The 26,175-nt window shown below is 33.2% G+C and overlaps 4 long non-coding RNA genes across 6 annotated transcripts; 1 reads left to right on the forward strand and 3 right to left on the reverse strand.

Annotated features, from left to right (window-relative positions):
• Positions 1–49: 49 nt before the first annotated feature.
• On the reverse strand, positions 50–24,928 carry LOC126886497 (uncharacterized). The gene is made up of 2 exons (XR_007698645.1): positions 23,294–24,928; positions 50–356 (listed from the first exon to the last, which is right to left on the reverse strand). It is a non-coding gene; the product is annotated as an uncharacterized LOC126886497 (long non-coding RNA).
• On the forward strand, positions 944–5,511 carry LOC126886494 (uncharacterized). Its single transcript, XR_007698642.1, has 2 exons — positions 944–1,381; positions 5,272–5,511. It is a non-coding gene; the product is annotated as an uncharacterized LOC126886494 (long non-coding RNA).
• Positions 2,116–7,954, reverse strand: LOC126886487 (uncharacterized). 3 transcript variants are annotated; one of them, XR_007698633.1, is made up of 4 exons: positions 7,740–7,954; positions 3,946–4,037; positions 3,689–3,844; positions 2,116–2,393 (listed from the first exon to the last, which is right to left on the reverse strand). It is a non-coding gene; the product is annotated as an uncharacterized LOC126886487 (long non-coding RNA). The 3 variants fall into 3 exon arrangements; XR_007698632.1 differs by lacking the exon at positions 7,740–7,954 and adding an exon at positions 4,092–4,239; XR_007698631.1 differs by lacking the exon at positions 7,740–7,954 and having other exon boundaries at positions 3,946–4,233.
• Positions 6,007–7,347, reverse strand: LOC126886496 (uncharacterized). Its single transcript, XR_007698644.1, has 2 exons — positions 6,381–7,347; positions 6,007–6,284 (listed from the first exon to the last, which is right to left on the reverse strand). It is a non-coding gene; the product is annotated as an uncharacterized LOC126886496 (long non-coding RNA).
• Positions 24,929–26,175: the final 1,247 nt, after the last annotated feature.

Raw genomic sequence — 26,175 nt, forward strand, 5'->3', positions numbered from 1 at the left:
TTACTTAGAAATATTTATGTCAGGGAACAATAAATAATGAAAATAATAATAATATTTGAACAAAAAGATATTTAATAACAACAAAAAATGGCGCCAGCACAGTTTAATAAATCCCTAGATTTCAAAAAAAATCCCTCCAGAGCTCCAAAAGCTTCAAAAAATCCCTAGATTCGGGGAAAATCCCTAGACATGGTAACCCTGGTCCCTTTGCTTGATTGGCACACCGATAATTTTCGTTTAATACTGTCCGCTGTCATGAGCCGCTGTCACATCCGCTGTCATTTTACACTCAAATGTCCATAGAATTTCGTACACTTACACTCAAAAGTGTAACACTAAAAAACAAAGGAACAGACCTAGTATATCAAGATGTAATAGAGTACAGTGTATATAAGGTCTGTTCCAACCAACAGTCAAACTAGTCAGAAATCGTCAGCAAACAGTTGGCCAGTGCGAGAACATAATGCAGTCATAAGTGCTATCCCCTCTACTCGTATTGGTCGACTATTCGCTGATAGTTTCTGACTGGTTTGACCGCTAGTTGGAACAAGCCTATAATAGTAGAATAATAATTACAATTATAATAATAAGGGTGGGAGGGTGGTCCGTGATACCGTAGTAATAGTAACAAAACCTATTGATTATTATGCTAATCTGTTATTGTTTAAGCGTCAATAACGGTTTTGTTTTGTTTTACGGTTGCCGGTTGCCAGTCCGGGACACGGCGGGTCCATAGGTGGTGGATAATGGAATATTCTCTATTTGTAAAGAGAATAGGGGTTAGATCCCCCCCGAACCAAAACTGGCAAATAAGAAAAAAAGTACAAGAAAAAGCGGAAATCTATTTCGAAATATGGCGCTAGTGGCCGGGTTGTGTTGGCGTATATTTGGTGGTGGGGAGGGAGGGGGGGCTTGTCAAAATGGTGCCCATAGCGCCAAAGACCCTAAAAACGGGCCTGACCGAATAAGAAGTTATCTGGCAGATAAACTTTGATTTTCGTATATTTCATGGTTTCTGATTACCAGGAAACTAAAAATATAACCTAAAATCTTGAGGGTCTGATTGAATTTATTGCAAAAGTAAAATTTTGTTCTTTCTAAAAATTCTCAATCACAAATTTTATGTTATTTTGTTTTTATACATACCTACCTACTGTAATTTTTTAAGCAGAGTTATTAGATATTAAATTAAAGATGGGTTATAATTTATAATTTGAAAAAATTATAATAGGTATGTATTATTGTATACCTACCCAACTATATTCATTTACAAAGGAAAACAAGTTGTAAAAAATAAAAATAGAATAGTTTCTTATCCCATCATTTCTTTGAATTGCCAAATATTTTACGATTCCAAAATGAAAGGTATTGATATATGTAGGTAGTAACTAGAATTATGTATGCACATGGTTCTCAGAAACAGTAGATGATACCTACCTTGAAAAAAAGCTGTTGTTAAGTATCCAAAACATACTGGGTGTATCATGAAATTCTAAAAAAAAATAGAGTATAGGAAGACTGATTTTATATTCCGAGAATTTCGTAATACTCCCCGGATATGTTTTAAATAGGTACCTTCTTACTAATATTTTTTTGTGCCAAATATAAGTAATTCTGTATTATTGCTGTTTAAATTCAGATCATAGCAATGGGTTGTTACTTTTTTAATGAGTCCGCAAATACATCCCTTTTTGTATATAGCAGAAAACAAAATGATTACATTGATTCAGTTGTCCTACACTGAAGCAATATATTTATAACATAGAGAGAGATGAAAATGAAGACAATTTTGAAAATGAATTGCTAAGTATAGACCAGGAATAAGCTAAATTATTGAATTTACTGAAGTTATGATGTTTGATAACCTTATAAAAATTTTTGTGTTAAGCTTGTCACGCACGGGGAACTATACTAAAATATATCTCATATCACTCACTATAGTAATGAGTGAGGCTGCATACCCGGAACTATACCTAATGTATATTATGGTTCCGTTTATGCAGGCTCACTCATTATTATAGTGAGCAATATGAGATGTAATATATCTATTATAGTATACCTCCTGGTCAGTAACAAGCTTTATGGGGAAATAGAAGGATCATTAATATACATGTATAATTTTTTATTCTTTATTTAATTGTCCTTTGTATAATTTAATTATTAAATTTAATAAATCAATGAATTTTTGTGTCTCTTCTGCCCTTTAATTTTCTCTGGCACGCTTGTGTTCTACCCTTTCCTCCTCTTTTTCTATCTGAAGCAATTGAGCTATGTTGGGTATTAGCGTTGTTCTTTCTTGTAATACATTCTCTAGTTTATTATTGGTAGCTTATTTCTGGAACTAGCTTTTTCTTTGAGAACACAGGATTCCATCTTCTAGGTGTTTGTCATATCTGTAACCAATTTTTTTTATTTAGAAAAGTGAAAGATATCTACTATGGGCCATTCCACGAACATACGCCTGTTTTGGATTATTTCGACAACGAATATTTTACTGTGCAACCTAAGAAGTACGAAAGTAAATGGCACTAATAATTATTCCAATAAATAACAATGTAATTTGCAATTTACTTTTGTTCTTCTTATTTTGCAACGTAAAATATTCGTTGTCGAAGTAATCCAAAACAAGCGTATGTTCGTGGAATGACCCATAACAAATATTAAAATTAGGTTTTATTCTTGTTATTGGGATTCTTCAATTTACCATGTAAATTATCCAATCTTTAAAATATTGTGTTTTGATATACATAGTTGGTTTATCCCTAGTTTACTATTCAATATACCAGTTGGATGGATTATAAATCTGTAGCGTTTTGACAATGATTGATATGTCCATCTAGCCTAATTTTTCAGGAGGGCATTTTGAAAGTTTAAATCATGTTTTGTCAACCCAAAAACGAAAAGTAATCAACATAAGAAATCAAGTAATATATCAAGTTCTGGCCTACCTAATACAGTAGAATCCAGATTATCCGTGCTCCTCGGGACCGAAGGTGGCACTGATAATCCGAACATGTATTTCTTATGTATAATAAGTACGTATACACATACATATTATAATATTATGTACCTACCATAAAAAGATAACAGAAAAAATAAATCTTTCATTATGAGTCTCTCTTTCGTCATATAGAGTTTCCGTTAAGTGATTTACAATGACGCTATGTTGATAAAACCTCAAAAATGCAACTTGAGTAATAGAAAATCATAGCACGGATAATTAGGGTTCTACTGTAAGTTAAAAGGGGACATGTGGGACAAAGGGGGTTTTACCTTCATCATACACATACCAAACTATACCAACTTGAAGAAATGTTACTAAATAGCATATCAAGCAAATAATCTCATTATGGCTAAAATCAGACGTAACATCAAGTTTTGCCATATTGCATGATATTTACAGAAATATAGTATTGAATTTAAATAAAAGTTTTCCCCACATTAACAAATTTTTACATCATTGAACAGTCATTAGGTTTGTTCTAGCATCAGTTTCAAACGGTTTGAAACCATCAGCGAATAGTCGACCAGCGCGAGTAGATAGGGGATAGCACTGGTGACTGTATTATGTTGTCTCACTGAGCAACTAATTGCTGACGGTTTCTGACTAGTTTGACTGTTTGCTAGAACAAACCTAATATTAATAATCATATAATATGTACATATATAATTATGTAAACAAAATTACCACTGCATCTGTTTCATTAGCTAGCTTGTCTTTATTTAAACTTGTCTTTGTCTTCTATTTTACATACAAATCAACAGTTTTCCTCTAATTTAAAATGGATTTACCTCTTGTTCAAGCTCTCCAGTAAACTATTTCAGCATAATCAATGTTTTCCTTCTAAAACAATATTGTTGTCTGATTAAAATATGGAAATGTATTTCTAAACCTTATGACTTTGTATACCTATTTTTTAAGTTGTAATTCTTTGATTTACTTACATTTCCTTCATTCCTTCTTCCAAAATGGAAATAAAATCGATAAAATCATCTTTGAAATACTTTGAATCTAATTATGTTAGGTTAAGTTAAAGCTGAAATTATAAAAATAAACATAAAAGTCAGGTGTGTTCGGAATCCAAACTTACTTTTAAGCTTATCTACCGGATAACTAACTGGAACATAAATTGACGTGAAAAGACGGGTACTTTTTATCTGGCGAATAAATATTTATCCTCCAGATAGCTAACTGCCAGATAAGAGCATATTTATTCGGAGGTGAAAAGACCGGGCCATAGTTACATATTTATGATATAAGTGTTACATATTTATGATATAAGGGGTTAAAAGTACACGTTTAACCTTTAACTACCCGCGCATCAAGTTATAACATAACTACACGCGTGGCGTACTTTGTATGCCACAAGAAAATACACTTAAAAACAGCGGATTTGTTTTTTTTTTTTTTGAAAAAATACACTTAGGCCCGGTCTTTTCACCTCCGGATAAATAGTTAACGGGAAGTTTATCTGACAGATAAAAAAAGTAGCGTCTTTTCACTCTGGAATAAAGTTATCCGGCAGATAAATTGACGTTAAATATCAAATATTTAACTGCCGAATAAAGTACCGAATAAGAAGTTATCTGGCAGATAAACTTTGATTTTCGTATATTTCATGGTTTCTGATTACCAGGAAACTAAAAATATAACCTAAAATCTTGAGGGTCTGATTGAATTTATTGCAAAAGTAAAATTTTGTTCTTTCTAAAAATTCTCAATCACAAATTTTATGTTATTTTGTTTTTATACATACCTACCTACTGTAATTTTTTAAGCAGAGTTATTAGATATTAAATTAAAGATGGGTTATAATTTGAAAAAATTATAATAGGCAGTGCTGTTTTTGTGACGGTACGCGCCGGTACGCCGTACCGGCACCTCTTGGTACAAAAAATTTAAAAAATCAACAAAATTATAGACAAATTCCTGAATTCTTCCCTTGCTCCCAAAAAGCTTTAAAACGCCCTTATTAATGATAAATTTAAAAAGTCTTCGCGGGGGTGAACCCCCCTATGAACACTCCCCAGACCCCCAAGAACATTGCGTACCGGAACCTAAGCGTACCGGAACCATTGCGTACCGGAACCTTATATTGTTACAAAAACAGCACTGATAATAGGTATGTATTATTGTATACCTACCCAACTATATGCATTTACAAAGGAAAACAAGTTGTAAAAAATAAAAATAGAATAGTTTCTTATCCCATCATTTCTTTGAATTGCCAAATATTTTACGATTCCAAAATGAAAGGTATTGATATGTAGGTAGTAACTAGAATTATGTATGCACATGGTTCTCAGAAACAGTAGATGATACCTACCTTGAAAAAAAAGCTGCTGTTAAGTATCCAAAACATACTGGGTGTATCATGAAATTCTAAAAAAATAGAATATAGGAAGACTGATTTTATATTCTGAGAATTTCGTAATACTCCCCGGATATGTTTTAAATAGGTACCTTCTTACTAATATTTTTTTGTGCCAAATATAAGTAATTCTGTATTATTGCTGTTTAAATTCAGATCATAGCAATTAGTTGTTACTTTTTTAATGAGTCCGCAAATACATCCCTTTTTGTATATAGCAGAAAACAAAACGATTACATTGATTCAGTTGTCCTACACTGAAGCAATATATTTATAACATAGAGAGAGATGAAAATGAAGACAATTTTGAAAATGAATTGCTAAGTATAGACCAGGAATAAGCTAAATTATTGAATTTACTGAAGTTATGATGTTTGATAACCTTATAAAAATTTTTGTGTTAAGCTTGTCACGCACGGGGAACTATACTAAAATATATCTCATATCACTCACTATAGTAATGAGTGAGGCTGCATACACGGAACTATACCTAATGTATATTATGGTTCCGTTTATGCAGGCTCACTCATTATTATAGTGAGCAATATGAGATGTAATATATCTATTATAGTATACCTCCTGGTCAGTAACAAGCTTTATGGGGAAATAGAAGGATCATTAATATATACATGTATAATTTTTTATTCTTTATTTAATTGTCCTTTGTATAATTTAATTATTAAATTTAATAAATCAATGAATTTTTGTGTCTCTTCTGCCCTTTAATTTTCTCTGGCACGCTTGTGTTCTACCCTTTCCTCCTCTTTTTCTATCTGAAGCAATTGAGCTATGTTGAGTATTAGCGTTGTTCTTTCTTGTAATACATTCTCTAGTTTATTATTGGTAGCTTATTTCTGGAACTAGATTTTTCTTTGAGAACACAGGATTCCATCTTCTAGGTGTTTGTCATATCTGTAACCAATTTTTTTTATTTAGAAAAGTGAAAGATATCTACTAACAAATATTAAAATTAGGTTTTATTCTTGTTATTGGGATTCTTCAATTTACCATGTAAATTATCCAATCTTTAAAATATTGTGTTTTGATATACATAGTTGGTTTATCCCTAGTTTACTATTCAATATACCAGTTGGATGGATTATAAATCTGTAGCGTTTTGACAATGATTGATATGTCCATCTAGCCTAATTTTTCAGGAGGGCATTTTGAAAGTTTAAATCATGTTTTGTCAACCCAAAAACGAAAAGTAATCAACATAAGAAATCAAGTAATATATCAAGTTCTGGCCTACCTAATACAGTAGAATCCAGATTATCCGTGCTCCTCGGGACCGAAGGTGGCACTGATAATCCGAACATGTATTTCTTATGTATAATAAGTACGTATACACATACATATTATAATATTATGTACCTACCATAAAAAGATAACAGAAAAAATAAATCTTTCATTATGAGTCTCTCTTTCGTCATATAGAGTTTCCGTTAAGTGATTTACAATGACGCTATGTTGATAAAACCTCAAAAATGCAACTTGAGTAATAGAAAATCATAGCACAGATAATTAGGGTTCTACTGTAAGTTAAAAGGGGACATGTGGGACAAAGGGGGTTTTACCTTCATCATACACATACCAAACTATACCAACTTGAAGAAATGTTACTAAATAGCATATCAAGCAAATAATCTCATTATGGCTAAAATCAGACGTAACATCAAGTTTTGCCATACCACTACAGAAATATAGTATTGAATTTAAATAAAAGTTTTCCCCACATTAACAAATTTTTACAGCATTGAACAGTTATTAGGTTTGTTCTAGCATCAGTTTCAAACGGTTTGAAACCATCAGCGAATAGTCGACCAGCACGAGTAGATAGGGGATAGCACTGGTGACTGTATTATGTTCTCTCACTGAGCAACTAATTGCTGACGGCTTCTGACTAGTTTGACTGTTTGCTAGAACAAACCTAATATTAATAATCATATAATATGTACATATGTAATTATGTAAACAAAATTACCACTGCATCTGTTTCATTAGTTAGCTTGTCTTTATTTAAACTTGTCTTTGTCTTCTATTTTACATACAAATCAACAGTTTTCCTCTAATTTAAAATGGATTTACCTCTTGTTCAACAGTAAACTATTTCAGCATAATCAATGTTTTCTTTCTAAAACAATATTGTCTGATTAAAATATGGAAATGTATTTCTAAACCTTATGACTGTATACTTATTTTTTTAAGTTGTAATTCTTTGATTTACTTACATTTCCTTCATTCCTTCTTCCAAAATGGAAATAAAATAGATAAAATCATCTTTGAATCTAATTATGTTAGGTTAAGTTAAAGCTGAAATTATAAAAATAAACATAAAAGTCAGGTGTGTTCGGAATCCAAACTTACTTTTAAGCTTATCTACCGGATAACTAACTGGAACATAAATTGACGTGAAAAGACGGGTACAGTTTATCTGGCGAATAAATATTTATCCTCAACTGCCAGATAAGAGAATATTTATTCGGAGGTGAAAAGACCGGGCCTTAGTTGTTTGTTATAAACCTTATTCGGCATCAGTGAATACTTGGAGTTCCTTTTGAGTAAGCCAATTGGGATTTATAACTGGAATCATGGAATAACTGGATTCCATGATAAATAAAATTACTAACAAAAAAATTTTTTAAATGTGATTTTTTACAGGAGAAAAAGTATTGTTTACAAAGAAAAATATATTTTTTGCCATAATGACTAAAAAACAATTAAAATATGTACTTATATTACGACTTAGTAATATAATCCTGGGGTATATTGTCCACCACCGGAAACAACAAATAATAAAATGTAAATTACGATCTTTCCAGAACGCCGATTATAACGAAACTAAAACCAAATTGTAAAGCACATTCCAGTGATAGGTTAGAAAAATAAGCAAGGTCAAAAATTAAATTTTTAAATATATTTCCAGTAGAATTCTTATATCTGGCGTACAAAGTACGCCAGCGCGTGTAGTTAAAGGTTAAGGCACGCATGTGAATTCTGCAATTCACATGAGTGCCTTTTAAAAATGTACTTTTTAACACGCATATCATACAATATTTTTTCTACAAACGTAACTACAGGACAATTGACAATATCTACAAAAACTTTTACTTGTACTTGACTGACATTCGATTTTTTTATTTTTTTGACCAGTGCCTTAAAAATTTTAAAGCACTAGTTTAACACGGTTGTAGAAAAAAAAATATTACATGCAAATAGAAATTAAAATAAAATAAAAATGGGAAAATTATTAATTTATAGATATTACAAAGAAAAGGTATCTAAATGGTTTTCGTGCAAGTCATGCTGTATGAAGGAATTTTATTATAAATTAAAAAGAATGTGTGTGTACTTTGTACGCACGTAAGAAGTTATATTCTTCTATTATTATAATTTCAACGAAGTAAATAGAGACATTTTGCACCTCTTAAAATAACCGCTGATTTTGGCTCCGCTATGGTTAACTTTATTAAGCATAACGATTACGGCAACGTTAAAAAGCAGAGTTTTTGCAGTCTGTCAAGTAGGTTTTTCGTGTCATCGTTATCGTTATTTAAACATAACCTCACTTCACAACGTTATTGTAATTTTAAGCATACACTTTTTAAACAGTTTTTGATATTTTAATTTATCAGTAATCAAAATTATAATCTATGTAAATGTAATTTTACTGATTTTTTTACATTCTGCCAACAAAGCAATTTAACCATTACTATAACGATAACGATAAGCACTACTTTAAACCTCCCTAAATTACGGAATCCCTTATGTTTAATAACGATAACGGATCATATATTCGCTACTGCGCAGACGTAGTATAACGATAACCATAACGGAATTGCAAAATAAGAGGAGCAAAATCTCTCTAATATACTGAACAGGTTATTTGTATTTTATTTAAATATTAAACTAACTTTCTTATCTACCACGACCTTCCCAGGATTGGAACCCGCGACCTTCCAATCTCTGGCATAACGCTCTAACAACTACGCCACCTAGCTTCTTTAAGTGACACGTAAAGTTGGATTTATAGTTTGACGTAGCGTAGACGTAGACGCAACGGAGACGCAGTGGAAAAGATCAACACCGAATTTTGTGTACTCGTGTTTATAAATGAACGCAAGCGCCTGACGGAACGTAAGAGAAACGTAGCGGAACGGAAGAGATGACCAACTTTCATCTTTTGCAGTGCGTTTCTTCCGTCGGGCCAATCATGAGGCAGAATTTTGTTCTGTCACTCAAAGTGGACCCGCCCCCTCATCCCTTTTGTAAAAAGTTATTTGTCAACATATTCGAATTTTGTTAAATATTTGTTAAATTCAATGGGTGTTAAGTTATTAATTTAATAAAAATATATCATAGTGTAATTTCAATATTTCAGATAAATATAAGTTGTTTATTAGCCTGTTAATTCGGGGTTATCGGTTATATCCACACACATACAATAATAATTAAATCCAACGAATATTTTAAAGACCAGGAATGAAACAACATAGTTGGAAATTCCATGGCAGCAAGGAGCATACCTACGTTTATTGCCTAATCTATTGTAACACACAAAACAGATAAATATTTTATAAATAATAATATAAATAAATAAACACAAAGTTTGTTTACGGTAATTTATAGGCTGTGTGTTGTTGAAAAGTCATTGTTTCTACTCATGCGCAAGCGCAAAAATTTCGCTACGTCGAATTATAAATTGACATATTATTTTCTTACGTCTCCAGTCCGTTTCTTACGTCTCCGTTGCGTCTACGTCTACGCTACGTCAAACTATAAATCCAACTTAAGTTTCGGATACACAACACGGTGACAAATAGACATATAAAAATGTTATATCTACATAATATTTTATTATCTTACTACAGACAAAGACAAATCCAAAAATTATAATAAATAATACATTTACTAAAAACACTAATATATTCTTCTAATGACTTATTTGCGCTGATACAGATACATAAATACACATACCTATCTTGAAAGATTAGCAACGAACTATTACTGTCTGTGTGCCCATGCGCGCAGATTTATGAAATTTTACTCTCAATCGCGCCTAAAGAAGAATAACTTCAATAAAATTTTGCTATATTACCTAACCACTAAAAATTCACATTGTAAGGCATGAATAAATCAAATTATGTAGATAGTACCTTTTTAGATGTACTTAAAAATGAAACTGAAAAGTTATTACCATGATACTATAAATAACAAGATAATATATTGCACATCCGGAAGTCGTGACGTAACTGGAGACCGGCAAGTTCGCAATGGTTCGTAATCATTCGTATTGTCCGATTACTTTGAATTGTTCGCGGTTGTATTTTATATTTTATCTTTGACAGTTATTTTGACTGGAATCTCGACACTAAATTCTTTTCGAATACATTAAAGTTTAATGTTATTTTGCTTATTGAATAATTTCATCACATAATGTATGCAAATCCCATTTAACTTTAACAAGAATTCAAATTCAACTTCCGGTCTCCAGTAACGTAATCAATGCGCGAACTCGGACGTATTTGAGCTACGGGAAAATACTATCTCTTTATTTATAGTATCATGGTTATTACTATAAAGATTGAGCTGTGGCTATGCTTGACTTAAATAAAGCAACGATTAGATAATATAAAAAATCACAAATTTTATTAAATTTGGGTATAGTCAAAATTCAAAATCAATTGATGCAAAGTCACTTAATTGAAGGTCGGTGAAAAGCTAGGGCTGACGAAATTTAATTAGGGGCCGTCCATTAATCACGTGATTTTTTTTGGCATTTTTTAACCCCCCCTCCCCATTGGTGATACATGGTGAGGTTTAAGATTTACCCCCCCCCCCCCCTATATCACGTGTATTATTTAGTATCTACAACAAATCTATTTTTTTAATATCTATAAAACACACGTATAGGTAGATAAGTATCATCTATTTTTTTATATGTAGACACGTATTTTTAACGCTTAGAGGTAGATAGAAGGGTTGCAGGTTGTTTTTGCTTGATATAAAAATAATGAAAAAAACACGAAAAACCTTTTTGTACTAAATTAGTAATAAATACTAAATGTATTATACATAAACATTATTTAATGTACGGTATCCTCTGATTAATAATGAGCAACACTTTCTTCAACACAAATAACTGGCTAAGCATCTAGCAAGTCAGTTGTTGGCACAGTGCTTTGTTGAAGATCAACATCAGTTTCATCAAGCTACTCAGCGTCATTATTTTCGCGCACTACGCAGAGAATCTCTCTCGATCTACCGTTCGATCGTCGCGTGAGGATGCAGGAAGGACGAAGGACAAGTATTCACATGCGCTTTAGCTTTTTTCTTTTTACAAAAGTCCAGTGCACACAGCTGACATGTCTTTTCCAAAAGTATCTGATGATCCTTCTGCAGGCTAGGGCAATACAGATCATAAATCAATTTGCCGAAGCCTTCATACGTTGGAGTATTTTCGAGACACCGACGCAGAAGAAATGGAGCATGATGGATCTTGCCATCATGCTCTTGAGGCTTTGCAAAATGGGGTAAGGATGTATAACGAAGCGTTCCGAAAGAATGAATCGTATAGAACTCCGCATATTATGTCCACAGCAAGCGCTATCATCACACTTCACCACCTAAAGCAAATATTGACTTTCTCACACATGCTCGCTATACCACTGCGGGGAAGACAGATCTGGAATAAAACTTTCAACAATGTTATCTGGCTTGACATACCCTGCTACGACGCCATGGCCGTGCGCCATATTACTCCATACTTCTGAGAGAGCTTCACTAGCCTTCTACAAGTTCTTTTTTTTAAGGTTTTGCTCTCCCTTGTTCATCCAAATGGGTTCCATAAGAATCATGCGGAAGTGTAAGTCCAGATAATTCCCGGTTTAGTTTCTGAAAAAAAGACAATCAGAATGAGAAAGGATCACATCCGGACCCGGGAAGCTTACTCGGATCCTGAAACGGACCCTCAGGGAATATAATTGGTGACCCCTGCTCTAGATCATGCTTGACAAAGTTGTGTAGTGCATGGGCAATACTTTTGAAGTATTGGTACATGAGCTAAAATATTCAGTTTATGAATAGAATAGTATAATATTTTGATCACCCTGTACAAAATTTTGTAACAATAAACATGTGTTTGAATATGTCAAATACTCTATTGTTAAACAGAGAGAAAAACACAGAAAAATGTGTTTCCGATTCTTACATAGATTCGTAGATATTCAGTGCCAAATGAACAGAATAACTCCCACCACTTTACACCAATTTATCAGATAGTAGATATAATACATGTTAAGACTAAAAACCCATATCGAAGACGACAGAGTCCTGACCAGTATCTATTCCTAAGTGAAACCATCTGGTGATGCATTCATAGATTTATATCAAATGTCACTTATAAATGTTTAAATTGAGAAAATTACTGTAAAAATGAATAAAACATCTCAAAAATCATGATAATTCTCATATAAAACGAAGTCCCGCCAGAAGAATCCCATCTGAAGTTATTCGCAAACCTTTGTTGAACTTTATTAAAGATTTTCTTAGGTCCGATAAACAAAATTTAACGTTAACTGAATTAGTGAGAAGAGGAGCCCAAATTTGAAGAAAGATGAGCGAAACAGACTATTTAATTCCTTTTTGTAAACTTTAAGATAAATTTATGTCGTTTTATAATCAAAATTTAACCCTCACGCACAAGTTGTAGTCCATGTGACTAACAACTTCAGTGAGAACTTGGGTTTATTATTATGTACTAAATGCTACAAATAAACTCTATTATTATTATTATTCAAAACAAAAGAATTCGCAAGAGTCCTTTCTTATCGTAGACACTTAAGATGATTACCATGTAAAGTATCCCGCGTCGTAACAGAAATTTGGGTGGAACCAAAGAAAATTAATGTGTTGTTGGGTTATATCGGTTATATAACATTAGAATGAGAAAAGTTTTTTTTATCAGTCACACCAATGCCACTTTTGATTTTTTATGCATTTGACGAAAAAATAAATACATGTAACGCCACTTTTCAGTTGAGTTTCGGGCGTTTTCCGAAAAAATAAATACACGTGATATTATCCCTGGACCCCCTCCCCCTTGTGATGTTTCGTGATTTTTTATGGAACCCTCCCCCCCTTTCGAGCCTCACGTGATTAATGGACAGCCCTAGTTGTTTAAACTCTATAGGTCTGGATCCCACGTATGAAAAAAAGTTGATTAATAGCAAGCTGAAAATTTATTAATAGCTTAAGGGTGTCTAGTCGGACAAACTTTGATATATGGGAACACTGGAACAGGGGAACTTTTAATTGTGGAACAAGTTAAAAATTTGGAACGGTCAGACCACGAAAACGGCACATGTATTTTGTCCGACAGAACAGACTTAAACTCTCCGAACAGAGATTAAACTCTCATGCAAAAATCAGACTGCTATGTATGACCAAATGGGCGTTTTAACGAGTGGAACATGTAGAATATGTCATATGACAGGAATTATGACAGGTGATAAATAGCAGTCTGATTTTTGCACGAGAGTTTAATCTCTGTTCGAAGAGTTTAAAGTCGACTTTACACTACATGATTTATCATGTGATTTGTCATATGATTTTTCCCATGACGAGCCGCATGACAATGCTTATGACAAAACGAGCCGTATAAACAATGCAAAATCATATGACAAATCACACAGTGTAAACATGTAAATTTCACTCCATGACCAAATCATATGACAAATCACATGATAAATCATGTAATGTAAAGTCGACTTTAGTCTGTTCTGTCGGACAAAATAAATGTGTCGTTTTCGTGGTCTGACCGTTTCAAATTTTTAATCTGTTCCACAATTAAAACTGCCCCTGTTAAAGTGTTCCCATATATCAAAGTTTATCCGACTAGGCACCCTTAAGCTATTAACAAATTTTTGAGCTTGCTATTAATCAACTTTTTTTTCATACGCGGGATCCAGACCTACTAGATTTTAATTTGCGAAGCGCATTCAATGAATCTTAAGGCGGCGCCAGACATGCGGTATTTGGCAAATACCGAACAAAATGCTTGGTATTTGCCTATTAGTGTGGAGGGGTTGCTTGCTATTTGGCATTGACCAATTTTAGTGCTTGTCGAATATTTGTCGTGTTCCCGTACGTTGTCGGCCTTTTCAACACTTCAAAGTAAACAAATATTCGCCGTTTGAATATTTTTAGTGTCATCCACATATTTTTGCAAGCACAAGCAAGTTTTTTAGGTTAGGTTAAAGTTTATAACGTTTATTAAAGTAGTTTAATTATTGTCACAGAGTGTAGAAAATATTGAAAATAATAAATATGGAGCGGACCAATGAAAGTATTTCACAATTTTTGGATGCATATGAATATGAAAATGAACCCATAATATGGAATGTAAATTGCTTTTTTTCTGCTATTTAATAATAAACTTCCACCAGACATAATGACAAAAGAAGCTGAATTTATAAGAAGCTCTGTATCACTATCCATTCTGTACCTTTTTTGTTCGTTTAGAATATATTTGTTGTTCCCACAGTCCCTAATAGCACACGACGTCCTTTGGACGTCCAAAATAGGTCCATTTTTGGTCCTTACGTCCATGGACTATAAACGGACGTCCTTTGGACGTCCCATGTTGGACGTCCTTCGGAAGGAATAAATATGGACGTCCTTTGGACGTCCGACGTTGGACGTCCTTCGGACGGAATAAATATGGACGTCCTTTGGACGTCCGACGTTGAACGTCCTTTGGACGTCCATACTGGACGAAATACGGACGTTTTATGAACGCTTATATATTTTATATTGGACACATTATTACGGGATCAAATAGCAAAATAATTCAATAAAATATTAACTTACGCGTTAACTTTACGTTAATGAAATACAGTCAAACCTGTCAGTAACGGCCACTAAAATGAAAGAACTATTGGCTGATATAGAAAGGTGGCCGTTATTGCCAGTTTTTGTAGACTAGATATACAGTAAAACTTGTGTTACTGGCCACCTGATAAAATCGGCCACCTGTACTAACGGCCAGTTTAAAAATTCCCCAAACCAATTATATCTAGACTACAAAAACTGGCAATACCGGACACCTTTCTATATCGGCCAATAGCTTTATCATTTTTAGTGGCCGTTACTGACAGGTTTTACTGTAATTGGTTTGGGGAATTTTTAAACTGGCCGTTAGTACAGGTGGTCGGTGTTTGCAGGGGGCCGGTAACACAGGTTTTACTGTAGTTTAAATCGAAAAGATTAAATCTTAATTCAAAATTGTATATACAATTATTACAATTATAAACTATATATAGTTTAATATCCAAAACATGTTTTTGATTTTATGTAATGTAATGAAAATCTTATTTGTAAATTATTGGTTACAAATGTTTAACAATAGGAAATATTCAAGAATAAATAACATAAAAGTTTAATCCTAACAACACAAAACATTCCAGGAATGTAGGTACTACCGTTCTATTCCGTGAACATCTATCTGATTAAATTATGGGTGGAAAGTTACCACAAGATATTCTATGAACATAGTACAATGTCTTCCTGGAGGGGTAAAATTTTCCATTACAAGATTTTAAGAGAGGCCATTTAGGTACTATTCAATTTGCGTTCATTTTCAAATTTGCCGCGCGAGTATCTATGTAGCGTCGCGTGGTCATTGGCATTCATTGGTCATCACATTTCATATATTTATTTCATTTTCATGGATAACCGATAACCTAAAAATTTAGTAAAAATTTTGATTGGAAAAAAATGCATCGATAACTGTCGATAAGGGGGTGTGGGAAATGGAAATTAGTGGCTTTTTTGCTGTACTGTCTGCTAGTTTTTGCTCTGGGCTCTGGCTGGATCTCTTGTTTAAACAATTTTGTAAGTATTATAAAATCCGTTTTCAATTTTCTTTATTCTTTATGAAACGAATCATTTATGCATGCATATTATTACCTGTAAATAGTACCTATTTCTTTTGATTTTTAATTGTAAAGAATAGAAAAATTACCGTTCTTTTTAATTTTTTTTAGAATCGGCTGAAAGTGGTCTACAAAAAAAACCAAGGAGGAAATGTATAGCCTTGTGGCTATGAAAGGCAAAAAAGAGATATAAAAAGTGTATTGGCTAGTTGGAAGAAAGTCCACATTGTCCATGCATAATAAGTTATTACTTTATCAACAAATATCAAGAAGATAGCAGGAATAAGTCACGAGCAACAACTTCATAAGTTCAAGAATATTGAGGAAATCCAGCTCCTCGATACTACTGGGCAAACTAGAAGATTGAAGAGGACAAAGCCTTTTGAACTAGTTTGAGTGATAGGTGATAGTGAAAAACGGAGCATAGTGCTTGTGTGCTGTGCCTGTGTATGTTAGAATAGTGCACGATCTTGTTAGATTAGATAAGGGACGCTATGGGGTAAGCTCTTCATTTTAAGAAACAGTAGTAATTTAGGTTAAATTAAAATTGCTCATTGGTCAGTTATGACCAGATTGTTTTTTTATGTTTGGCAAAAAGGGCTTAAGTCAGAATTGCACATTGATAATGTTTTGATGATTTCTGGACCAGAAAAAAACTGTTGTAGATGTAAACTGTATGTACGCAGTAGAATCTACTACAGTACTGTAGAAATCATCAAAACATTATCGATGTGCAATTCTGACTTAAGCCCTTTTTCCCAAACATCAGAGAATTGTAATGTACAATAATTCTCCTATCTGCTTTTTCATGAATTTTGTAGGAGACGAAAAACCATTTTTAGGATCATCTGCTTTCACATGTAAATTTTGACATGTTTTGTAGTAAATAGATAGTTGAATTTACTACAAAACATGTCAAAAAATATATGAAAACAGGAGGTGACTATAAAAAAAATTTTTAGTCTCTCTTACAAAACTCATGAAAAACAAATCGGAGATATGTCACATCGGTGACTATATCCAGGGAATGTCTAAAAAATATACTTTGATGTCCCAAGAACCAAATATAACCTACAGTCCATCTAATTTACTTACCGTTGCACGTCATTATCTATGCCAGAGATCTAAGTTGACATAGTTGCCAAAGTATAAAAAGATCCTGAATCCATTTTAAATCAAATTTATCACATAATTATTGTAAACGTGGATTATACAACAAAACAAATTAATATTCAATGTAAATAAGTAAAAACTTAAGAAATAGAGAACAAGAATTAAGTTATAATCTTTTAAGATTTGCAGTGCAAGCGTTTTTGCACTGCATTATTAATAATTAAAAAACGGCAACTCTTGGCAAAAAGCCGGTAGGTTACTTTGTATAAGTATGTCTACAATAACAACTAAAAAAGTTGTCAGATACCTCGATTATTCCAAGTCGTTATAAAATTAGGTGAAATTTATATTTTTATAGTAGAGGATCTTTTTATAGTAAAGCAAATAATAAAAACAGTAAATATAATAAATAAAACAGATACTTATAGTAAAGAATATAAACAAATATGAAGTGTCATCACCGCAACTGTCAAATAAATGTTATCAATTTATTCTAAAATGTCACCTTCGTTCGATTACAGTTACAGTGTGATCCGAACAAATCTGCTTCATAAAAACGCTTTATAATCCATTTATACAAATTAAATGAAACATATTATTGTGTATTTCTTTACGTTAACAGTAATAGAAATCTTCAAATATTATTTCTACGCGTATATAATAAAATATGTCTAGTGGCTGTAATTCCAGTGTACTCGGCAAAGTGATTCTAAAAAATAACACACCTACCGCCTAAATATTTCGTGTTGGTATCATGCGACGTCACAGGCTACGACGCGGATGACGCGCAACAGTTAGTAAATTAGACGAAGTATGTAGATATATACAGGGTGTAACAAAAATACAGGTCATAAATTTAATCACATATTCTGGGACCAAAAATAGTTTGATTGGACCTAACTTACCTTAGTACAAATGTGCACACAAGAAAAGTTATAGCCCTTTGATGTTATATATTATATATATAATAGCACTAAGGGCCTTAGAGGCCCATGGCTTGAAAAGTTTGTTTTTTTTTCTTCATTTTCACGTTTCTTTATGTACTGAGATCTTCTCTGGCTTGATATGTGATTTTTCTTCATTCCTTCCTGTTACTCATTTTTCTTTTCTGACCCTGTAGCACCATTCTTTCCAAATCTTTTTCGACCTCTTGCTTCCATCTATTTTTCGGCCTTCCTCTTCTCTTTCTTGAAGCTGTAGTGTAGTTTAGTACCCTTTTTGGAGTCCTCGTGTTTGGCATCCTTTCAATGTGACCTCGCCATCTAAGTCTCTGTGCCTTTATCACTCATTTGAAGTTACAAGATGAAGTGATTTTTTCTAATATATCGAAAACTATTAGAGATTTTTTATTGAAAATGGACATGTGGCATTATTATGGCAGCAGTATCTTACGAAAAAACTATAGTAAAATTTGGACACCCCATAAAAATTTTATAGGGGTTTTGTTCCTATAAACCCCCCCCTCCCAAACTTTTGTGCATGTTTCAATTTAATTATTATTGTAGTACCATTTAAACACAACGTTTTAAAAACTTTTTTGCCTCTTATTGCTTTTTCGAAAAGTCAATTTTTATCGAAATATTTTGAATATTTGTCAAATCCACCACATATTTGCATATGGTTAAGTACGATTATGGAGACTTAATAATAATATGCAGACTTATTTATGCTTTACATTTTTAGGTATATTTTGAACCATAGTAAAAAAGAAGCCAGATCTCGATAAAACGTGCCTTATCGAAAAAATACAAAGAGGCAAAAATGTTTTAAAAACATTCTGTTTAACTAATGGTACCTCAGTAATAGTTTAATTGGAACGTACACAAACATTTGGGGGGTTTAAAGGAACAAAACTCCCATAAAATTTTTATGTAGACATGTTAAAAAAGAAGTCGCAACTCGATAAAAACTGCCTTATCTGAAAAATACTAAGAAACAAAAATATTCAATTTAACTATATAATGGTACCACAATAATAAAATTGAATTGGAACGTACACAAAAGTTTGGGAGGATCTAAGGGATCAAAACCCCCATAAAATTTTTATGGGGTGCACAAATTTCACCATAATTTTTCTTTAAGATATTCCTGCCATAATAATGCCACATGTCCATTTTCAATAAAAAATCGCTAATAGTTTTCGATATAATCGAAAAAATCTATTTTCATTTTGTAATTTCAAAGGGCTGTAACTTTTTTTATGTGCATATTTGTACTAAGGTAAGTTAGGTTCATTCGAACTATTTTTGGTCCCAGAATATGTGATTTAATTTATGACCTGTATTTTTGTTACACCCTGTATATACAGCCCATTACGCACCACCTTAAAAATTGGGCATTTTTGATGTCTCGAATTTCCTAAACATGTTGTTGCATCTAAGTGATTTTTTTATAATATTCTAGCCTAGGCCCTAGGCTATAGGTTAAGTACCTCCTTATGCTTGTCATGCACGGGGAGCTATACTGTAATATATATTATATCACATCGCTCTCTATAGTAATGAGTGAGCCTGCACATACGGAACCATTTGTTTCCTGTCTGCAGGCTCACTCATTACTATAGAGAGCGATATGATATAATGTACATATATTACAGCATAGCTCCCTGTGCATGACAAGCTTAAGGAGGTAACCTATAGCCTAGGCTATAATATTCTAAAAAAATCACTTAGATGAAACAACAGGTTTAGGAAATACGAACATCAAAAATACCCCATATTTAAGGTGGTGCGTTAATTTCTTGGAGAAGTGTATTGTAATTTAATGTAAATAATGTAATATCCAATAATTGTAATTTAATATAAGATGTAATATAAGTTCCTTAAAAAATATATTTTTTATTTCCCACGACATTAGATGGATGTTCGGCAGCAAGACATTGGACCAAACTGGGACGTCCTATGAAGGCCCAATTGACGTCCACCGAATGTCCCTTCGGATGTTAAGTGGACCTCCATTGAACGTTTGGCAACGTGGCATTTGGACCAAAATTGGACGTCCTGTTAAGGTCCAATTCACGTCCCCTAGGACGTCCGGTTAAGGTCCAATTTACTTCCGATTAAGGTCCAATTTACGTCCGATTAAGGTCCCATTTACGTCCGATGAAGGTCCAATTTACGTCCTATTAAGGTCCAATTTACGTCCGATTAAGGTCCAATTTACGTCCGATTAAGGTCCAATTTACGTCCGATTAAGGTCCCATTTACGTCCGATTAAGGTCCCATTTACGTCCGATTAAGGTCTAATTTACGTCCTATTAAGGTCCAATTTACGTTCGGTTAAGGTCCAATTTACGTCGGATTAAGGTCCAATTTACGTCCGATTAAGGTCCAATTTATGTCCGATTAAGGTCCAATTTACGTCCGATTAAGGTCCAATTTACTTCCGATTAAGGTCCAATTTACGTCCGATTAAGGTCCAATTTACGTCCCCTAGGACGTCCGATTAAGGTCCAAATTACGTCCGATTAAGGTCCAATATACGTCCCCTCGGACCTTAGATGGACGTCCAATGGACGTTCGGTAGCGCGACATTTGGACCAAAATAGGACGTATAAAGGACGTTCCTCGGACGAAAACGGACGTCCAATGGACGTCCCTAAAGTCCGTGAAGGACGTCCATTGGACGTCCTTGTGCTATTAGGGGTGGCTCGATATACGAAAAATCTCGAATATGTGGTGCAAGGTGCTTGCCGTTTAACGAACACTTTCATGAGCACACAAATATTTGATATTTAGCAAGCACTTGTTCAGTATTTGCCAAATACCGCATATCTGGTGCCGCCTATATGTGATTTGCTTAGGTATATATACTAATTATGTCATGTGTGTGAATGATCATTATGTGACCGTTAAAATTGTTTTTAGAAAAACGCTGAAAAGACTATTTAGTGATAATAAAAATCGATATTTACTGCAGTTACATGATATTTAATATTAAAATAGTATTGGATGTGGTAGAATGTAGACTCTTTAGGTTTGTTCCAACATAAAGTTTTGGACGGTCCAGAAACCGTCACGAAACTACTTGTACCGTTTGTTGTGCGCATGTTCGTAATTGTATCGACTAGTTGTCGTCCCATGACGGTAATTTGGAAACCGATGTTGGAACGGTTACCTGACTGATAACTGATTTATCTATCAATATGTATATTGTTGTTGGTATATCCAATGATAAAAGCTAAAGACGTATGCCGTAGATATATTAATATTATGTGACACATGACAAAAGCTAAAAACAAATGACAATCAATGAAAAACCCTATTTCCCGATTACTGAAATGATCATCACGAAACCGTCACTAAGAGATCACAATTCTTGTTGGAACAGTGGGAAGGACGATCCGATGACGATCATATTTTTTTTGGAACGGATTTTGTTTACTGCGCAGGAGCGTTACCGTTTCGTGACGGTTTTCGGTCGTGTTGGAACAAACCTTTTGTAAATTACCAATTGAACAGTGAAACTGTTAGATAAATTTTCCGATTCAATCATTTCTACTGTTCACAGTTCTGTGTTTGCTTTTTGAGTAGGTATTTCATTTTCTTGACAACGAAAATGTTCGGCGTGGAAAGAATTAATAAGAGCGTGGAATGCGGAAAAGTGTATACACGTAAACATGATTTAAGAAGACATAAATTATGTAAAAAGTTCGCAGCAGACAACCCAAATTACACGGCGCAAAGTAGTGGGTCAGCATCTAGAATGAGTTAATTTAATTTTGACAGGATGTTCTAATGCCCTATCCTGTAATTAGGCATTCCAATGAAACGTCAAACATGGCCGGGTGTGGGCAAAATCTAACCTTACATCGACATTAATTTGTAAAGAAAATCCTGTTTGGTTGTTTTTTTTATGTTAATTGTGTAGGGAAATCTGCGAAATTGTGATAACAAATTAAATATGAAGTGGTTTATCGCCTACAGAACTGAATTATCCCATATTAGTTACCAGTTTGTGTCAATAGCTACTATGGGATAATTCAGTTCTGTAGGCGATAAACTAGCTTATATTTACTTGCTATCACAATTTCGGTGCACAATTAACAATAAAAAACAAAACCAAACAGGATATTCTTTACAAAAACTGTTGTAAACCATATATTACTAAATTTTTGCCCACTGCCGGCCATATTATATCACGTGATTTGGAATGGTCAATTGTTTGTAATGGACGGTGATAGTGTGACGTCAAAACGTCAAAATTTTTCCAAACACGTTGTATAGGGCTTTTCATCGATTGTCATTTGTTTCGAGCTTCTGTCATGTGTCACATAATATTAATATATCTACGTCATACGTTATTGCTATATAACCATGATACAAACCAAAGACGTATGACGTAGATATATTAATATTATGTGACACATGACAGAAGCTCGAAACAAATGACTGTGAATGAAAAGCCCTATTCGCGAACTCAAGCGAGGGTGCTGCCGCTTATTTGGAACTAGAGGAATTGGGATGAAAATATAAACAAATCATCCGTTAACCTATGTATCAACGTCGTTTGACTGCTTGTCGGGTGTGTTCATTTAATGAATGATTTATTTATATTAATTCATTACATCAATAACAATATTAATTATATCAAAATACGTTATCCCAATTACATCCGCCATTTTCATGCAACTGCACTGCCACCTATAGTCGATTGAGTTCGCGAATACGCTAACGTGTACGCAACTCAAATAAAAAAGTTAGGTAGAATAAGGCCATAACAAATATTTTTCTATCAAACAAACACTAAACATATCAAAATAGCGTGTCAAAATATACATTCACTGCCCACGCTAAATAGTCACTAGCTTGATGAAGTTTAACTTTTTTATTTGCGTACATTTTAGCGTGCAGCTAGACACAACGTGTTTGGAACCATACCCCGCTAACTCTAATAAAAAACATGTAATCGTATTTATTTTCCTTCCGTTTAGTCAGAGGCGCTGATGTCGGCATTGTGATTGGTGGAACATGACTTTTGACAAATCCTGCGCTATCTGTGAACAAGGTTCATAGATAGGGGTTAGGTTATCTCATAACTATGTGGGCGGAAGCGAGAGGGAGGGGAATGCCTACGTCACTCGTACGACAAAGTCAAGTTTGACAGTTGTTTGTGGTTATATTTCCGTATATTTTTGTGGAATTTTCTTATAATATCGTTTATTTGTTTAATATTTGTTGTTTTTAAGCATATAAGGACAATATTACTATAATTACTTATTCAGTAATGACTTGTGAAGTGTGTTTTCGTAACCGTGTAAGGTTAGTTTAACAATTATAATATTACACATAATAATATGTAGTTTTGTATGTTATAATAATAAAACATTTTTCAGATAAGTGGTGGTAACATTTGTAGCATAGCTATATGTAAAAGCAACTCCAAAATTCCTGAACCAGATGGAAACAAAATAATGTTTTTGGACATTTCCCAAATACCTTAACATTATCAAACAATAATGGATAATAAAATGTTACAAGATAAATGGGCCTCTAAACATAAGAAAATAGGTAGCAAACATTTCCTCGTGTTTGAATATGTTAATATTATGTTACGTCTTTTTTATATTTTAACCTAATAATAAATTATTTATATTATTCGTTCTCTTGTTGTTGCATACCACCAAAAATGATAAAAGTGCTGCACATTCCACGAAAAACATAATAAGTAAGTACCTACATATTAGTATTTTTGATTTTAAACTTTTTCTTCTATTTTTTTGGATTTTTGTGCTAATTAAATTGTTTTCTCCATTTAAAACACACATAATAAGTGTCAAATGAATTCTAGTTTTTTGTTAGCAGACTATTGATTTTTAAGGGAAAAATTTATATAATTACCAATATAAGAACCACTTAATATACCTATACCCAAGAAAATCTCAAAATATATTGCAAAACCTAAGTTTTTGAACCTTTTATTAGCATTGACTCTTATGACAATTTTAAAATTGTCGTACGGATGACGTATTCCCGCCTTTAAAAAGCCAGCCTTTGATTGGTCTACAGTTAAGGCTAATTTTCACAGATCCGATATCCGAAGACACGAAATACGAATTTTTTTCGTACGATTATATTTGATTGTCGTATCCGAAATTTTTTGACATTTGTGTAATATGTCAGATTATTCCATGGATTGATATTTGATACAAATGTTTGCTGTTGGATATTGAACAGGAACAGATAGATAGTTTTATTTCGATTTTATTCTTATTATTGTTTGGATCATCATGGATTCGTCAAATTATCTGTTTGAAGAGGATAAAAATGTGAGTTATTGTTAGAAGTACCATCACATCCATTTATAATTAACTGTTTTTAATGGGAAATAAGCCACAATTTTACTAAAAAATAAAATCATTTTTTTTTATTAAAATTGTGGCTTATTTCTCATTAAAAATAGTTAATTACAAAAATGCCACAAGAAAATAGTTTCAGACCAACATCCATTTATAATTACGATTTTGTTGTTCCATTTCAATATATCAAAAACATAAACACTTCACAAGTTCAAGACGTTCAAGATAGAATGCCAACAGTGTCAAAATTCATCCGATTTCGTGCAAAAGTTAAAATAATTTTAACTTCTTCCGATGACTTTTTAATTTCGTACGAAAACCCAACTGTCACCTTTCAGCCAATGAAATTCCCTGAAATTTCTATCGTATCATCGTACCGTCGGACATCGGATCTGTGAAAATCCACCTTTATGAGACAACCTACGCCCTAATCCTTGATCTGTGAATCTGTAATCTGTGTTCGTGTTCGTTCGTTCGTTGTCGTTCACTTATTTTATATTGTCAAGTCCTTTGTACTTAAAGGACGTAAGTATTTGTAATGAAATAATACTCGATGTAAAATACTTTATTTTTAAAGAATTATGCACATGGTTTCCATTTTCTATCGCAGTATTAAGTATGTGACAGCTGTCGTTCAGATGACAGTAGTACCAACCTACATTCATGGTTAAGGGAGTTTTACACGAACATAACACCTCCTCCCTTGACCATGAATTACAAAAGTTAACTAGAAGTAAAAGTACTTACAAATTCAGTCTGGTAACAGGTTTCCTTACTCTAGTGGAACGCCTTAAAATGGGTTCCTCAGTTTCAGTTTGAGCCCCAGGTACACTATTCGAACTTTCCATATTGTTTGAAATTTCGGATTCATCAGTAATCACTTCGGTAGGTGGTGGTGAGACACTGTGCTCTGGAATTGATGCCTCCCTCGGAATCAAATTGTGAGTAATGGTATCCGGAATGTAACATGTTGGATTATTTTGAGATGGACTATATTCCCCAATTTGCCGTATTTGGTCTACATGACGTTTCCATGTTCTACCATCATCTAACTGAATTAAATAATGCAATAACCCTAATCTGAGTACAATAATGCCAAATTGCCATTTAGAATGAAAATAATCCCTCACGGAAACCCTAGTTCCTATATCAAAGTTTCTTAGACTCATATCAGTATAGGTAACTCTATCACTACATGAAGGTTTAAGTAAATCTAATCTATTCCTTATTTGTCTTCCTAACATAAGTTCTGAGGGACTTTTACCTGTAACTGTATGTGGGCTTCTGCGGTATTGCATAAGTAGCTTACATAATTCAAACTCCCTGTCATTTCCCTCACTTCGCATAGCCCTTAAACATTTTTTCAGTATTTGGACATATCTCTCTCCCTGTCCATTAGTTGCAGGATGGTAGGGTGCAGTAAATTTTTGTGTAATTCCATTATCTTTCATAAAAGTTC

This window comes from Diabrotica virgifera, chromosome 6 (genome assembly GCF_917563875.1).
Source record: "Diabrotica virgifera virgifera chromosome 6, PGI_DIABVI_V3a".
NCBI lineage: Eukaryota > Metazoa > Arthropoda > Insecta > Coleoptera > Chrysomelidae > Diabrotica > Diabrotica virgifera.